This window comes from Oncorhynchus nerka, linkage group LG27 (assembly GCF_034236695.1).
Source record: "Oncorhynchus nerka isolate Pitt River linkage group LG27, Oner_Uvic_2.0, whole genome shotgun sequence".
NCBI lineage: Eukaryota > Metazoa > Chordata > Actinopteri > Salmoniformes > Salmonidae > Oncorhynchus > Oncorhynchus nerka.
The window spans coordinates 51424154-51438385 of record NC_088422.1 but is presented as its reverse complement, the minus strand read 5'-3'; positions in this window follow the sequence as shown (position 1 = coordinate 51438385).

The window sequence follows — 14232 nt, the reverse complement described above, 5'->3', positions numbered from 1 at the left end:
CGAACTGAGAGTTATCACAAAGGGTTATAGCTTGTTCACGGGCTACGAGACCCGTTGGGAAGGTGCCCCTGACTCCTCAGGAAGAATATTTCATAGGGTCAAAATACAAAGAAAGAATGGACGACCATGTGGGTGCGTGGAGTTCTATATCAGCAACGAGAAAATCCGCAACGGTAACATCCATGATGGTGGACTAACTGGGATTTTAGGTTGCGTATGCTGATTCCTTTTAAACGTTGGGATATAATGGAATTGAAAATGTTAGTTTAGTGGATGCTCTTTTTGTACAGAGCCAACAAAGGCAGAGTATTGTTAAAACTTCTTATTTCGAAGTTTGACGTCTGGATGAGAAGAGTGCCCAAAGTAAACTGACTGTTACTCAGGCCCAGAAGCTAGGGTATGCATATAATTGTTAGATTTGGATAGAAAACACTCTAAAGTTTCCAAAACTGTTAAAATACTGTCTGTGAGTATAACAGAACTGATTTGGCAGGCGAAAACCTGAGGAAATGTGGGTAGTTTTCAATTGAATGCCTAATAGAGTATCCAAGGGGGTAGGACCCAGATTGCAGTTCCTATGGCTTCCACTAGATGTCAACAGTCTTTAGACATTGTTTCAGGCTTGTTTTCTGAAAAATGAAGAAGAATGAGACCTTTCTGTTAGTGGACTATAGAATCATGCAGTGCTGGTTTGCACGCGTGACCGAGTGCGCGCCCTTCATTGTTTTTCCTTTCTATTGAATACGCTATTGTTCGGTTGAAATATGATCGATTATTTAGACAATTGACAACCTGAGGATTAATTATAAACATCGTTTGACATGTTTCGACTTTACCGGTAATTATTAGGATGTATTCGTCTGCATGTTTTGACCGCCTTTAAGCCAGTGGATTACTGAACAAAACGCGCCAACAAAACTGAGTTTTTGGGATATAAAGAGGGACTTTATTGAACAAAACAAACATTTATTGTGTAGCTGGGACTCTTGTGACTGCAACCATATGAAGATATTCAAAGGTAAGTGATTAATTTTATTGCTATTTCTGACTTTTGTCATTCCTTTACTTGGTTGTAAAATGTTTGTCAGCGGGGCGCTGTCCTCATATAATCGCATGGTATGCTTTTGCCATAAAGCCTTTTTGAAATCTGACTAAGCGGCTGGATTAACAAGAATTAATCTTTAAGTCAGTGTATAACACTTGTATTTTTTATGAATGTTTATTGTGACTATTTCTGTATTTTAAAACACGCCTGTGCCAGAAAGGTTAAACTAAGGAAGTGCATGATATATATGAATCCTAAGGATTATGATTCAAAGGAACCCCCAGAAGGGTCATCCTCAGAAGGGTCATCCCCTGAAAAAAACGAAGTATGTGGCTGTTACATCCACGCCCCTATACCAAAGGAATGGTTCAACAATAAAAAGGGTGACCATAAAGCCCTCTGGTTCTTCATTTCAGCATATACCATGGATATTCATATACCATATCGGGACTCCAATACGTCATGGGTACCAGACCCTAAGTACTCTATGCCTCACAGCCCTCCTTTCTACTCCCCCCAGGGAAGCCCCCTGACACCCCCTACATGTACACAGCCTGAGGATGTGTTTGATGGGGTGGGCAGTAGTATTTTTATGGACACCATCAAGGCCTCTGTAGCCACACTTTTAGATGTGGTGATCGGAGAGTATATAAGAGAGAAATGCCACGGTCGTGAGATCAGTCACCCCCAGCCAACGACGACCTCCATGTTTATATGACCCACCCAGGTACTTCTTCAACCACTGAGGAGCTGGTGAAAAGACTGTGGTCCTGCTGCTTTATACCATTGATGGTCAGAGCCCTGGAGTCTATGGGTCTTGTGCCATCTATTCCCAGGGCTTACGGTGTAACCAAGGCTTTCCTACATGAACTGAAGGAGGTGATCCTACATCCATGAGAAACTCAAAGAAATCAGGCACGCACTGGTGGACGACAACAAATACATGGAAGCTTTGGTGGCTGATGTGGTGACTTTCTGGGTCTGTAAACCCCAAGAGAACGAGTAACAATATATATATGTTTTATTTAGATATAAAGCAATGGGTAATTACTCTATATGAATACGATGTTAGAAAATTAATACATTTTTTCTTTTGAGAGGATTTACAAATGTTATGCAGCAAATTATTGAAAATAAAGTGAGCAATGTATCGCTCTACACAACCCACAAAACAGGGGTTAATGCAGAGCGTGTGCTAAAAATGGAACAAATCATGAGTCGTGTACGACATACATACATACGGGGGAGACTCTACAATGGTCACAACTGGTATCCCGTCTTCTGGATGATTCTGAAGAAATAGAAACATCCTTGTCTGAGATTTTAGTTTATTTGTTTGAAACATCATTTAATTGTAACATGTATCATATTTGTTGTTTATCTACTTATAGAACGGATGTATGTGTTTTAAAAATTCAGCGATATAAGCCTGTAAATGTAAACCAAGTATACAAGGTGTTGCATGCATGGGTCATTGAGAAAACGGGACATAATATTCTGCTACGTATCCTGAATTGTATGGATGTGTCACGGTCTTCATAAAGAGGAGACCAAGGCGCAGCGTGGTTAGCGAACATAACTCTTTAATAAAAGAGAGAACACTGAACAGAACTAAACCAAACTAACCGTGAAGCAATATGGCTAATGCAGAACAGGCAACTAAACATAGAATAACAACTCACAAAATAACCAAGGAATATGGCTACCTAAATATGGTTCCCAATCAGAGACAACGATAAACACCTGCCTCTGATTGAGAACCAATCAAGGCAACCATAGACATATAAACACCTAGACTAGAAAAACCCCTGGACATACAAAACCCCCTAGACAATACAAAAACTAAACAAACCACCCTTGTCGCACCCTGACCTAACCAAATAATAAAGAAAACAAAGATAACTAAGGTCAGGGTGTGACAGGATGCGTAAATACTTTTTTTTAAATTGCAGAAATAAAATGCAAAATGAAAATGAAATGTTCTCGTTATTTGAAAGGGGCTCATTAATGTTATTGTACATCAGATAGGCAAGAATGATGGCGGAGCAGATTATGAAAAACATTTATTATACCCCCTCTAACCCAGGATCTAATGGGGGGGGGGGGGAAGAGGTTCCAGAGAGCTATAGCTGAAGAAACAGGTAGCAGGTTAGGCGCTGCTCAAGTGATTGATTGGCTAGCAGAGCAGGATGCTTATACTCTACATTAACCTGTGCGAAAACAATTTCCACGAAATAGAGTTTTTTCTACTCATCTCTTGTCCCAGTTTCAGGCAGATCTATGGGATAAGCAGGCCCTTGCAGATAGAAAATTATGGAAATCGATACATGCTAACGGTTATAGATATTATCCTCTAAAATAGCATTTTGTAAGGGTCTTCAAAAATAAGAGTGGGGCAGAGGTGACCCGGGCCTTTGAATCTATCTTGAAGGAAGGAGACTGACGGTGCAGACTGACGGTGGTAAAGAATATTTTAATAATACTTTTCAGAAACTCATGAAGAAGCACAATATCGTACATTTTGCTACAGGTTCGGATACAAGTTGAAAGCTTCAGTTGTTGAACGCTTTAACAGAACTTTGAAGGAGAGGATGTGGAAATACTTTACGGCTCACAACACCCATAGATATGTGGATATAGTTCAAGATTTAGTAAAGGGTTATAACTACTATAACTAGTTAAAGGAGGTGTGAGTGTGTGGGGGGTGTTGAAGATGTGCTCTCATTCATTTGGTTAATTAAGGATATGAGTTCAGGGGTGACCTCTGATAATGGGTGTTCATGTGTCTGAGTTATTGATGGTGAGGGCTGTTGTGGGGAGGTTGGCCCTGTCTGGGTCTTGGACTTCCTGACGGGCCGTCCCCAGGTGGTTAGGGTAGGTAACAACATCTCCACCCCGCTGATCCTCAACACTGGGGCCCCACAAGGGTGTGTTCTCAGCCCTCTCCTGTACTCCCTGTTCACCCACGACTGCATGGCCATGCACGCCTCCAACTCAATCATCAAGTTTGCAGACGACACTACAGTGGTAGGCTTGATTACCAACAACGACGAGACGGCCTACAGGGAGGAGGTGAGGGCCCTCGGAGTGTGGTGTCAGGAAAATAACCGAACAGAACACAAGACTGGTAGGAGACCTGAGGAAGGTTGTTATGTTTGTGACAGCAGCAATCAATTGCACAGAAATATTTCAATCAAGGACTAAGAAGATCAAGATCATAGTGCAGCAGGCAGTGAGGTATCTTGGGATCACAGGACTGACATGGGGAAATGTACAGGATGACCTCAATAAGATTGAAAATCAATCCAGCCAGGAATCATATATTGGTTCATTTGCATTATGATGGAATGCCAGAAGTTTGATGGCTAATGGGCAAGAGTTCAAACAGTTTCTTGAGTTACCAGCCAAACCTGATATAATATGTAACCTAATTCAGAAAACTAGGCATATGTCATAAGTAACAACTTCACAGGAGAGCCATTTGAACGTAAAAAATATTTTTTTAATCTAAATGAGTTTTTAGGCAGAAATGCCTTCTCGAGCATGTGAACTTTCATGTGCCTTAATAACAAACTTGCATGCCATCTGTAAATATGAATACAATTGATACATTTATGAGCCTTGTTTGTTAAGCCACAGAAAAAGTCAGCAACCTTCCCCACTAGCCATGATTGGCTGAGATAATGAGTGGGCTGGACATGCCGAGAGAGGAGTTCAGATTGGTCTGCCATAGAAGCTCGTCAGTCTGTGTTGGTAATCCTGTCGAACGTGTCTTTTTTAAAAATGCATTGTGTAGTGGAGTTGCATAAGTGTTGCTCTCCACTTTCTGGAGGATCAAGTATTAAAGTATGATAGCTAAAGAGATGGAGAAAACACCTGTCTCCGGATTATATCTTCAAACTAAGGGCAACTGTGGTATGGCATTCCTGACAGGCAGACGTGTCCATGCACAATGATGTATACAGGTAAGATAGTCTAGTGTTAGCTAGCTACAGTACATTTTCAGATATTAAACGTCTTCTAATTTTGACAGAAAGTGGTTTCATTTCAAGCTAAAGTGTACTGTTAGTTAGCTAGCTAACGTTAGCTGGCTGGCTCCCTAGCTGACATTATTATTTGTTTCCCAGAGCCCGTTTGCTGTCCTAGTCAGAGCCTAATGTTAGCTAGCTAACATTGAACATGGCTGGTTAGCTCCCAGCACTGTGGCATTGTTGGCACTGTTCATTGTTGTTTAACTAACTAACGTTGGCTGGCTGGCTCATTAGCTAACGTTGCGTGACGTGTGTACGACACCCATTGAATATGGCCAGTGTCAGTAAATGTCTGCAAAAAGCATAATGAAATTGTTGCCAGCAGAGCTGGTTAGGCTGTTTTCGTGTTATCCAGAGGTAAACAAATCATCGGCCAGAGTGTCACGTGTGCGCTTCAAGAGCAAAATGAGATGGGTGAGGCTAAAGCTTAAGAGGGTGTGAACGATGCTGAATGGGTGTAGACAAAGAAGAGCTCTTCACTAGATACCAAAACATTCAAAGGCGATTTTCTCAAAAGTGAGTTTACAAGTTGATCACATTTCAAAGCAGAATTATTTTTCCATTGTTCCTCAAATGCAGTGCATGATATACCATTATTATGTAGCTCTAAGTCTCTACTTTTATCTAATGTGAAAAACACAATTTCAAATTTTGCTACATAAGACAGAATCCAGGTGGTGAGTCACATATGTCTCCAGGAGACATGGCTAAAACCTACGCTAGATTTTGTATTACAAGGTTATGTTGCAGCCCGTAGAGATAGGGGGAGGGTGTGCTTCCTTTATAAAGCGTGGGATCCCATATAGGTGTGTGGGAAAGGGAGTTGAAGTGGTAGAGGTGTGGTTGGGAGGGGGGGAATATGGTAATAGTGAACTTTTACAACCCGTATAAGAGACTGGAGTTTCTGGCCCCTGGGAATGTAGAAGGTCAAGATAGGAGACAGGTAATGTGGTGTGGGGACTCATAGCACGCTCTGGGGAGGGTTATGGACTGATGTAAACGGACAAGTGTTGGAGGAACTACTGGATGAGATAGGGCCTGTGATGGCCGGGGAACCAGGATTGACCCAGTAACAGGAAATTAATCTGCTCTGGATCTTACTTTGATCTCAAGTTCAATGGCAGGTAGATGCATTTGGGAGGTTTTGGAGGAATCTACAGTGTCACTATCCTATCTTGTGCACTGTAGGGTTGAGGGAGGAAGAATCAGTAGGAAATGGATTGAGGAGATGGATTTTTGGGAAAGCAGAGTGGGGTCAGTTTCAGGAGATCTTAATTCAGATATAGAAACAGTCAATGATGGAATTAGAGGAGCAATAGTAAGGGCCCGCAAGGCAGGTGATTCCTATGGGTACAGGGCGAAGAAAGAGAAACGCAGTCCCCTGGTGGAGTGAAGAGTGTGGAGAAGTAGTGAAGAGTCAGAACAGTGCTTTCAGAATGCTGAAAAGGTCCCTTAATTACCAGCACCCGATTCAGTATAAACACCCCAGGGAATTGTCATTAGTCCTTTGTTGTTCTCCATTATGATTGACGATGTATTCTCTCAGGTGAGACCTGATGTTGGGAGGTCATTGGAGCGCTGTGGAAGAGTGGGAGAAATATTACCCATTTAGCCAGAAGAGTTAAAGAAGCGATTAGTGAAGTAGAGCAGTGGTCCCTCAGGTGGGGCTTCAAGTTTTCAGTTGAGAAAACACAGACAGTTTTTTTCTAGAAGGAAGGTTGGGGAGGAAATATACTTGAAGTTGTATGGAAGGAATCTGGAGAGGTTGGGAGTGTTTAGATTCCTGGGGGTCTGGTTTGACACTCGAATGACACAGGCAGAGCATGTTAACAGAGTAGTTGTCAAAGGAAAGAAAATATTGAATGTGATACGTTGCTTGTCAGGAATGGAGTGGGGGGGGGCAGATAGAATGCCGTTGAAAATGATATACAGTGGGGCAAAAAAGTATTTAGTCAGCCACCAATTGTGCAAGTTCTCCCACTTAAAAAGATGAGAGGCCTCTAATTTTCATCATAGGTACACTTCAACTATGACATACAAAATGAGAAAAAAAAATCCAGAAAATCACATTGTAGGATTTTTAATGAATTTATTTGCAAATTATGGTACCTGTAGTATGTACTGTCTTTACACACTAGGTAAGACCTGGGCGGACCATCCCCTGTGTTTTGGTTAGTGCACCATGTGGTGCTAGTAAGGTAGGAGAGGGGGCTCTTTAACTTTAACTTTCTTTGCTTTGGTTTCCTCCAAACATAACGATGGTCATTATGGCCCAACAGTTCTATTTTTGTTTTCTCCAAAAAGTATGATCTTTGTCCCCATATGCAGTTGCAAACCATAGTCTGGCTTTTCATGGTGGTTTTGGAGCAGTGGCTTCTTCCTTGCTGAGCGGCCTTTTAGGATGTGTCGATATAGGACTCGTTTTACTGTGGATATAAATACTTATATCTGTTTCCTCCAGCATCTTCACAGGGTCCTTTCCTGTTCTGGGATTGACTTGCACTTTTCGCACCAAAATATGTTAATCTCTAGGAGACAGAACGCGCCTCCTTCCTGAGCGGTATGACGGCTACGTGGTCCCAAGGTGTTTATACTTGTGTACTACTGTTTGTACAGATGAATGTGGTACCTCCAGGCGTTTGGAAATTGCTCCCAAGGATGAACCAGACTTGTTGGAGGTCTACAAAAAAAGATTCTGAGGTCTTGGCTGATTTTCTTTTTGATTTTCCCATGATGTCAAGCAAAGTTTGAACGTAGGCCTTGAAATACATCCACAGGTACACCTCCAGTTGACTCAAATAATGTAAATTCGCCTTTTAAAAGCTTCTAAAGCCATGACATTTTCTGGAATTTTCCCAGCTGTTTAAAGGCAAAAATGTGTATGTAGTGTATGTAAACTTCTGACCCACTGGAATTGTGATAGTGAAATAATCTGTCTGTAAACAATTGCTGGAAAAATGTTGTGTCATGCACAAAGTAGATGTCCTAACCGACTTGCCAACATTAGTTTGTTAACAAGAAATATGTGGAGTGGTTGAAAACAAGTTTTAATGACTCCAAACTAAGTGTATGTAAACTTTCAACTTCAACTGTATGTGGTAGTGGTGGAGTAGGGGCCTGAGGGCACACAGTCTGTGAATGTATTGTAATGTTTTTAAAATTGTATAAACTGCCTTAATTTTCCTGGACCCCAGGAAGAGTAGCTGCTGCTTTGGCAGCAGTTAATGGGGATCCATAATAAATACTACAGTCCCTAGTTTGAATCCAGGCTGTATCACATCCGGTTGTAATTAGGGGTCCCATAGGTTGGTGCACAATTGGCCCAGTGTCATCCGGGTTTGGCCGTCATTGTAAATAAGAATGTGTTTTTAACTGACTTGCCTAGTTAAATAAAGGTTAAAATAACTAAAACAATTAAATAATACAATCAGGGCACAGCAGAGGAGAGGGAGAACTCTGCAGTGTTGATTTATAACATTTGAATGTGCCTTAGATGGCAACAAGATCATATTGTACAGGTAACGTGAATACAAAGCCGGCTAGAGGTGGGTAGAATAGAATGGGAGGCCAGGAGTCCGTGTAACCAATAGAGAGTCAGTGTCCCGAGTGTGGGAACACACACAGACTGTCCCACGGTTGGGTAAACAAGCAAGTTCCTTGTGAACAAAGCATGCAGGAGTCATGAGGCAAATGGCATAAAGCACAAGAGAAAAATATATCAACTTGGGGCTAGCCATTGTTAGTTCAGAGTCACTCGCCCCAACAGTGCACATGTGCTGGAGGCGAGCGAACGCTCGGGAGCGAGGGGGGAGTGTGATGGGGGTACCTGTACCAGACAGGGGGAGACAGGCCAGGGCAGACAGTGAACGAATCAAAGCTGCAGTGGGAGCAGGCAACGGGAGTATGTCTCACACCCACTTGGGAGAAGCTTTTTTCGGGAGGCAGATTCCTTGTAGAAAGTCCCGGCTAGCAAGTTAACATAGCTAGTAAGTCTCTATCCATCTTTTCCACGTGGAAAAGGAGGTCGTTAGCTAGCTATATCTTTTCAGTGTCGATGAGGATATCTTTCAGTTTTGTGTTGGATGGTATTTCCAGGTTCCGCTGTGTTTCTTCTGCAGGTTTTGGCTTGTTAGAGGTTTTTTATTGATCATCTGTGGTAGTAGTAGTCCATTCAGGTAATTTAGTCCAAAATCAAAGTTGTAGGTATGGAATTGTGATCTGGATTCAAGGTTTTGATGTTGAGGTTAGTGCCATGTATAAATCCTTGTAAAAAATAAATAAATGCAGGTACATCTGCTGCTTCCTCTGCTGGAGCTTAGTCCACGCTCTCTTCCACTCTCCTATTCTCTCTCTTTCTCACATAAAACTCCATCTGTTTCCCTGTCCTCTCCTTCAAAACTAGACAATTCAAGACTTTAAACCTGTTGCATTGATATAAAACAATGACGATGTATCTTAAATTGCTAATCTACAAAGTTTATAGTTGGCTTACTTATTTTTGCTACTACGCCGTGCATCTGATGCAGATCCAGGGGGTGGATTCCTGCAATGTATTCTGGTAGGTATTGCCTCGGAGGACAGTGTCTTCCATTGAACCCTGTTGAAAGAGACATTTTCAACAGAAAAGTTTCAGATATGACTGAAATTCATTTTTATTGATAAAGATAGTAGCTCTACATAATCATAATAAAACACTCTTCAAGGTGCTCCTCGCACACAGCATAAACCCCTTCAGGTCTTTGAAGGACTTCTGCAGACTGATGTCCCTGATGTCTGATGTTTAACAGCCATATCTTCCTCCTGAGTAATTGAAACGTTTGTAAGGTTTAATATCACATTTATTGAATTCACAGCAGAGGTGTGTCTGAACACACACTGACTGAGATCCTTATTTTAATGTGTTAAATTAAGTGATTTGTGTGTAGCCAGCACATTTATATGTGAAGCTTGTCTTACTTCAATTCTATGTTCTACCTTCTATTAGTATTCATTAGTTGAATATTTCAGAAGCATGTTGTTGATACATGCTATGTTGCTCATTGGTAGTGTTTGGTTGGACTGGTTGACTGGTAATCTTTTGTCTTTCTAAAACGTGTGTAATTACGGTCTTTATGTTTTCCATTTTATGGAAATATGACTGGCTAATGTGTTCTCTTTCTCTCGCACGACAAGAGCAGCTTCTACCCTTTCCAGGAGCAGAAGAGGCCTCTGGAGTTTCTGGTGTTAGGTTCTAAATATCAGAGAAAGAACTCGACGGACACAGTTTATTCATCCCAAAGGATCGAACAACTAAACAGAAAAATACATATTCACACAAGCACTGGTATTTAACCCTTTCTCCTATGCTGAGTCTCCCTCTACACATCTGAACAGCCAATGCATCTCTGTTGCTAGACAGAGCCTTAGTGATATCTGTTCTTCCTCACTTCATCTGACCTGACCTCTGTCCCAACGCGCTCACTCAACTCCAAATCACAGCGGTCATGGTGACTGATACCAGACTGTCTCTTCTCCTCCCATAGGATCCCTGATGGCTAAAAATAACAAATCCTGACGTAATGTAAACATTATACATTCCCCTCTCTCCCTCAGTGACATGAATAAGTACATTTTATGATTTCATATAAGTCAAGAAATCAGAACCCATCACTGGGAATCAGTTGTTTTTAAACCTCTTCTCTGGAACCCCCAGTCATTGTGTGTAAATAGGCCAGTACCAGTGTTTTTAAGTTTAATTAAAGTTTATGGTTGTGTTCTAGATCCTTGTTCTCTTATTCTTCTACACAATACACTGAAGTTTAAGAAGTCCTTTAGAGCCTAAGGACACCACCTTTTTACATTTAAGTCATTTTAGCAGAAGCTCTTATCCACTCCTTCTGTCACCTGAACCTGCTGCAGAACTACATTTGGCATCTGCTGGGGTTGTGGGTCTATGCTTATGGTCTCCTGTTCTCTCCTGTTCTCTTTCTCACCTCTACTCTAGTTTCTGCTGGATGTCTCCCGTTTCCTTATTCCCTCCTAACACCTCCTCCCCTATTCTCATTTCCTCACCTTCTGCCCCACCTTGTCTCCCGTTTCCTTATTCCCTCCCAACACCTCCTCCCTTATTCTCCTTCCCTCACCCCCCCTTATTGGCCGCCAAGATCAGTCCGACTGTTAAAATGAGGATGCTTAAGGTCTCCTGTTTTATAGTTCATTTAGTAGTGTAGTTATTGTTATAACATCTGTGGTAGTATATATTGTAGTTTGTAGATAATAGTTTATGGTTATGTCCTCTCCCTGTTATTCACCCTGATTTAAAAAAATAAAAATTGTACTCCGTAGTTAATTTAAACAGCAGCCACGTAGTTTTTCTCTCTATGTATAAGAGGAGTATGACGTAGACCACAGAAGTCAGCAGAAAGGCAGCCTTACTTGCTACTCTTTTGACCCAGAACCCAAATGAGGATCTTAGTCTTTACTGATCGTGTCCTGCCATAGTTGTGTACAGTACGTTCGGAAAGTATTCAGACCCCTTGACTTGTTCCACATTTTGTTACATTACAGCCTTATTCTAAAATGGATTAAATATACCCCATAATGACAAGTCAAAAACAGGTTTAGACATGTTTGCTCATGTATAAAAAATAAATAAAAACTGAAATATTATATTTACATAAGAATTCAGACCGCTGCACAGCTATTTTCAGGTCTCTACCGAGATATTCGATCGGGTTGAAGTCCGGGCTCTGGCTGGGCCACTCAAGGACATTCAGAGACTTTGCCTGAGGCCAATCCTGCGTTGTCTTGGCTGGGTGCTTAGGCTCGTTGTCCTGTTGCAAGGTGAACCTTCGCCACAGTCTGAGCTCCGGTTTTTATCCAGGACCTCTGTACTTTTCTCCGTTCATCTTTCCCTCAATCCTGACTAGTCTCCCAGTCCATGCCGCCGAAAACATCCCCACAGCATGATGCTGCTACCACCATGCTTCACCGTAGGGATGGTGCCAGATTCTGACAGACTTGACGCTAGGCATTTAGGCCAAAGAGTTCAATCTTGATTTCATCAGATCAGAGAATCTGGTTTCTCATGGTCTGAGAATCCTTTAGGTGCCTTTTGGCAAACTCCAAGCGGACTGTTGTCTTTTACTGAGAAGTGGCTTCCGTCTGGCCACTCTACCATAAAGGCCTGATTGGTGTTCTGCAGAGTTGGTTGTCCTTCTGGAAGGGGTCTCCTATCTCCACAGAGGAACTCTGGAGATCTGTCGGAGTGACCATCAGGTTCTTGGAAGACTCTCAAGGAAGAGTCTTGGTGGTTCCAAACTTCTTCCATTTAAGAATGATGGAGGCCACTCTGTTCTTGGGAACCTTCAATGCTGCAGACCTTTTTTGGTACCCTTCCCCAAATCTTTGCCTCGACACAATCCTGTCTCTGAGCTCTAAGGACAATTCCTTCGACCTCATGGCTTGGTTTTTGCTCTGACATGCACTGTCAACTCTGGGACCTTAAATAGACAGGTGTGTGCCTTTCCAAATCATGTACAATCAATTGAATGTACCACAGGTGGACTCCAATCAAGTTGTAGAAACATCACAGATGATTAATGGGAAAAGGATGTACCTGAGCTCAATTTGTAGTCTGAATACTTCTGTAAATAAGGCATTTGTTTATTTAAGAAATTTGCAAAAATTTATGAAAACCTGTTTTCACTTTGTCATTATGGGGTATTGTGTGTGTGTGATTTTTTTATTTGTATTTAATCCATTTTACAATAACATGCAGACCAGACCGCACACACACGTGCGTCCATGTGCACAATAGCGCACATGTTGATATTTAAAATCAAATGAAATGTTGTCACATGCGCCGAATACAACAGGTATTTCACCTTACAGTGATGCTTACTTATAAGCCCTTAACCAACAATGCAGTTTTAATAAAACACCCCAATTTTTTTCTTTTTCAAGTAGAGACAAGAATAACAAATAATTAGCAGTAGCAGTAAATAACAATATCGGGGCTATATACAGGTGGTACCGGTACAGAGTTGAAGTGCGGGGGCACTGTTGTCAAGGTAATTGAGGTAATATGTACATGTAGGTATAGTTATTAAGGTGACTATGAATAGATAATAATAGCGAAGAGCAGCAGCGCAGAAGCAAATAGCCTGGGTAGCCATTTGATTAGCTGTTCAGGAGTTTTTTGGCTTAGGGGTAGAAGCTGTTTAGAAGCCTCTTGGACATAGACTTGTCACTCCGGTAACCTTCTTTTACCAGGTAAATTAACTGAACACATTCTCATTTATAGTAATGACCTGGGGAATAAGCTCAGCAAAAAAAGAAACGTCCTCTCCCTGTCAACTGCGTTTATTTTAAACTAACTTAAATATTTGTATGAACATAAGATTCAACAACTGAAACAAACTGAACAAGTTCCACAGACATGTGACTAACAGAAATAAATCCGACCATCACCCCTGGTGAGACAAAACCGCGATTCGTCAGTGAAGAGCACTTTTTGCCAGTCCTGTCTGGTCCAGTGACGGTGGGTTTGTGCCCATAGGCAACGTTGTTGCCTGTGACGTCTGGTGAGGACCTGCCTTGCAACAGGCCTACAAGCTCTCAGTCCAGTCTATTGTGGACAGTCTGAGCACTGATGGAGGGATTGTGTGTTCCTGGTGTAACTCGGGCAGTTGTTGTTGCCAACCTGTACCTGTCCCACAGGTGTGATGTTTGGATGTACCGATTATGTGCAGGTGTTACACGTGATCTGCCACTGCGAGGATGATCAGCTGTCCGTCATGTCTCCCTGTAGCGCTGTCTTCGGAGTCTCACAGTACGGACATTGCAATTTATTGCCCTGGCCACATCTGCAGTCCTCATGCCTCCTTGCAGCATGCCTAAGGCACGTTCACACAGATGAGCAGGGACCCTGGGCATCTTTATTTTGGTGTTTTTCAGAGTTAGTAGAAATGCCTCTTTTAGTGTCCTACGTTTTCAGAACTGTGACCTTAATTGCCTACCGTCTGTAAACTGTTAGTGTCTTAATGACCGTTCCAAAGGTGCATGTTCATTAATTAGTTATGGTTCATCAAAAGCATGGGAAAGTGTTAAAACCCTTTACAATGAAGATCTGTGAAGGTAATTGGATTTTTACTAATTATCTTTGAAAGACAGGGT